At 48.7% G+C, this 4,269-nt stretch overlaps 1 long non-coding RNA gene across 2 annotated transcripts; it reads left to right on the top strand.

Annotated features, from left to right (window-relative positions):
- Nucleotides 1-490: 490 nt before the first annotated feature.
- On the top strand, nucleotides 491-3,888 carry LOC148003078 (uncharacterized). 2 transcript variants are annotated; one of them, XR_015632012.1, is made up of 4 exons: nucleotides 491-718; nucleotides 1,148-1,277; nucleotides 2,617-2,926; nucleotides 3,059-3,888. It is a non-coding gene; the product is annotated as an uncharacterized LOC148003078 (long non-coding RNA). The 2 variants fall into 2 exon arrangements; XR_015632011.1 differs by having other exon boundaries at nucleotides 497-759.
- Nucleotides 3,889-4,269: the final 381 nt, after the last annotated feature.

Genomic DNA, 4,269 nt, shown 5'->3' with positions numbered 1-4,269 from the left:
GGAAGGGCTTCCTCGGAAAGGAGGAGGAAGAGTCGGCAACCAGTGTTGAGAGTGCTTTAGGGGATGCTGTGTCAGTCAGTCCTCTCTGTGACAGGGATGCCTCTAAGCTGACAACTTGGCTGATGTCACCCTCCCCATTCAGCACCTCACTCTAGGATCTTACTGTCAGTTTCCAGGCACCAGAACAAAAAAAAAAAAAAAAAAAAAAAAAAAAAAAAAAAAAAGATTGTGGCCACCAAAATCACCAACCACCTGGTTCCTCCTCCCTTTCCAGTCCAGCCTTTGGTCTCACTGGTTTTGAAAGCCATTCTCATTTTCTTCCTCTCCCAGGTCCTGCCAGACTGTGGTGATCACATGTTTAGCTGGTACCCACAGGAGAACCAGATCCTCTCAGGCCTCCTGACCACTTCTCCACCCTAGGAAGGTCCCTGGGCCAGGGTGGGAGGGGCAGCTTTGACCTTTAAGATATGTAGATTCAAGCTGTAGAAATGGTTTCAATTCCTGTGTGTCACGTTGTGTGGAAGGTTACAGCTGAGGGCTTGCTTGAAGAGGGAGGCCCAGAGGCTCAGGTCAAAAGCAAGACTAGTCAACACGCAGGCAGACAAATGGCTGTTGGATCCACAAGTGGCTGGAACAGTCAGTGAATTTCCAATAAACTTTCCATACCATCTTCCCGAACTTTTGGAAGTCATCTTCCGGTGGGATAGTGGCTTTCCAGGTGTGTGATGTCACCAGACTGACACAAGGACCAAACAACTGGTAATGGTAGGGGCTTGAGCTTGGTTATCATAGTGATTGGCCAGCAGTGGCCATCCAGTATAGAATGAATGAAAATGAATGAATGAATGAATGAGTGAATGAATGAATAAGTGAGCGAAATGACTCTAACAGACTGTGAGCTCTGAGCAGGCAGAAACCAGCTTGTTTCGACTCAGTATTGCTTTCCTAGCTGCCAGCCCATGATAGATATTTGAAATGAATGAATGATTGAATATGAATACATGAACAGTAAAATTTAACCCTGGAGGGACTTCTCCAACTTCGGAGGTGACAAGACTTATCTCCTTATAACCTAGGAGGCAGCAAGTTGCATGGGTCCCAACTTCCCTGGCAATCCTGAAGGCAGCTTCTCTTCCCTTATTTTCAGAGGAGGAAGCGTACTCTGAGAGATTGAGTGACTTAGTGGAGACCCACAGCATCTAGAGGGTGATGGCGTCAGGTCCGAACCCCCCAGCTTCTCTCTGAAGCCTGTGCCTTCCCACACTGGAGCTCCTACAGTAAGTAGGTTACTTGATGGGATACTAGCCTCTTTATTAAGCAATATGGAACATTCTTTTTGTGGGGAGGGTCTCCTGCTTGCAGCTTCTCAAGCTTCCTAGTCAGGTGCTTCTGGGTTCAATGAGAGGCCAAGACGAGCTGGGTCTAGCAACTAGCACACACATTCAGGTGAGGTGGCTAAATCGAGGGTACAGGGGTGATAGGAGTCTCTGGACCTACAGTCCTTGGTGGTGTTCAAACAGCTACCATTCTCCATTAGCAGTGCTCCCCGAGTGCTCCCCAACATGCACACTTCTGCAGTGAGGCACCTGGCATGCCATTGCTGTCCCCGTCCTGCCCTCAGCTGGTCTTCAGCTTCGCCCACCATTCAACGTACTGTTTCCAAAAGTGTTTCTGTGGGGCCCAGTCTTGTGCTACTGGCAGGTAACTTTCAGAAGGCTCAGTGTGTAGTGATCTACGTTTGGGAGAGCTGTGCCAGAGACCTAATCTGGCAACATGCTAACTCGCAGGAGATCTCAGGGCCTTTCTTACGCTCATGTAGAATATGAGTCCCCAAGGAGTTCCAGGAAAGAGCATTTCCCAACCTTATCTGGCCTCAGACTATGTCTTCTGGAGCATCTCTTGGCGGTGGTGAGCCCCAAGACAGACACTAGGAAAGACTTCTACAGCTGGGAGGAGTCCCATCGGCTCTTATGGAGTCAGAGATCCCGGCCAGCAATTTAGGAAATCCCTTGCCCTGCCATCAGGGTCTCTGTCCTCATGAGCTTGTCCTCAAGTCGTGTGGGAGATGGTGAGGATGGGTGGGAGTGGGAACTCACCAGGACTCTCTCTCTCTGTAGCAAAGAAGCCATATATGGCTTGCCTCATTCCCCTGTTCTAACCGACTCTGGGTAGCTGATTCCATAGGCACTGTGGCTTGTTCAGCTTCCTCTTGCTTCTTCCCAGGAGTCAACCCATGGTTTGAGATGTGGTTAGATGGCACTTTTTTTGCTTCTTTAACCCTCATAGATGGACTTGAGGGTCTCAGCACTGGTTCCCCAGAGGAGCACAGAGTCAGCCTGCTGTCTCCTTGGGGGTCTTGTAAGTCAAGTAAAGGGACTTGTCCCCAGAACCCAGCAGTGACAAGCTCCCTTTTCAGTCTATCAGCAAAGGTCCAGATCCTTGCACTTAGGAAGCTGAAGTTCTGCTAGTTGGAGGCAGAACCCAATTTCTCTTATAACCCCCATTTTCCTGCTTCTGCCTCTCCTCTCCCCTCTCCTCCCCCACTCTTCATCGAGGTGAGATAAACCATCATCTTGCCTCCCACCCCCACTACTTTCACTTCTCTGCTCTAATCAGGTCCCCAGAAAAGCTGACAAGAATGGTGATCTCACCAGCACTCTCCAGAGGACCAGCTCTGTATACACTGCTCGGGTTCAGTGGATTCCTGCCCAGTTGTGGCGGCTGCCAGGATGTCTTGGAACAAACACTGGCCCAGGAGTCCAAAAAAAAACCAAGGTCCAGATCCTACCGTGTGACCCTCTCTGGGTTCTCTCTTCCTGTGTATGGACACGTTCTCTGAGTGCTGTGGTCCTGAAGCCTCCCCCTACCTCCTTCGCGATCTCTCAAGAGTTCTAGGTGATTCTCCCTGTTCCTATCTCCCGCTAAGGTAAATCAGAATGAATCCTCCCCATCCCCCACCCCAGCCCTCAAAAGTCTCTCTTTTCTTTTTGGTTCCAACCTAAAAAAAAAAGTTGTTTCCCAATGTATGATCTGATCAGATCATTTTGTCTTTCAATAGCCATCAGCGGCTCCCCCTTGACTTCAGTTTAAGACGATCTTGGGATGACAGAAGAGACCTTGGTGATCTCAGCATCCTCTCCAGGCAAGAATCTTTTGATTCTCAGCTACTTCAGACTCGGATCCTAAATCTTACTACACTTACTTTACGCCCAAAGTCACTGATGCCCCAACCCACAGTGCCTTGCCCAAGCTGGTTTTTCTCCTGGGAAATGCTTTACTCTAGTTAATTTGTCCACCACGTTTCTGTGTGGTCTTTAAGTCAGAGCTCAGCCCCAATCTCTCCTGTTTTAAAGGCTGGCCTTGTTTTCTAAGAGCCTTCCTTGTACTGGGAACCGGATCTCAAACTCTCTCCAGACAACATCGTTTAATTCCCGAAAGCCTAGCAGGGAGATGTGATGGGTCTTCCCACATGGCAGGTACAGAAGCTGACACTTAAGGATGAATAGTTGCCCAGTCAGAGGGGACACCCTTCCTCCTGTCCCCAGGGCCCACTAGCCATCTCCTTGTGGCTGTTGCAGTCATTCGGTATACAGCTTGAAGTCTCCCTGTGCTCCTGCTGTGAGTGTCTGTGGTCCCTGTCATTGAACGCAAGGACCTTGGCAAGTCACCGGGTATCTGCCTGTCCCATAGTAGGTGTGCACTTAACACTGTGTGAAAGAATGCAGAAGAAGGGCTGGAGAGATGGCTCAGTGGTTAAGAGCACTGACTGCTCTTCTAGAGGTCCTGAGTTCAAATCCCAGCAACCACATGGTGGCTCACAACCATCTGTAATGGGATCCGATGCCCTCTTCTGGTGTGTCTGAAGACAGCTACAGTGTACTCATATACAAAATAAATAAATAAATAAATAAATCTTTAAAAAAAAAGAATGCGAGGGGTTGGGGATTTAGCTCAATGGTAGAGTGCTTGCCTAGCAAGCGCAAGGCCCTGGGTTTGGTCCCCAGCTCCGGAAAAAAAAAAAAAAGAATGCGGAAGAAAAGTTCATAGGGTCCCTACGTGAACCCCTAAAACTTCTCACTCTAAAGCCTGTGAGATTAGTGTTTAGTGATTAGTGATTAGTGCTTAGCCGCTCATGCCTTTAATCTCAGCACTAAGGTAAAGGTGGGTGGATCTCTGCGAGTTTGAGGCTAGCCTGGTCTACATAGTAAGTTTTGATATAGCCAGAGCTACACAGCGAGATCATGTCTCAAGAACAAAACAAAGCACAAA

The sequence above is a fragment of the Rattus norvegicus genome, chromosome 10 (genome assembly GCF_021556685.1).
Source record: "Rattus norvegicus strain SHRSP/BbbUtx chromosome 10, alternate assembly SHRSP_T2T, whole genome shotgun sequence".
Taxonomy (NCBI): Eukaryota; Metazoa; Chordata; class Mammalia; order Rodentia; family Muridae; genus Rattus; species Rattus norvegicus.
Note: the sequence above shows the minus strand (reverse complement) of the source record. Positions and strands in the feature narration are given on the sequence as shown.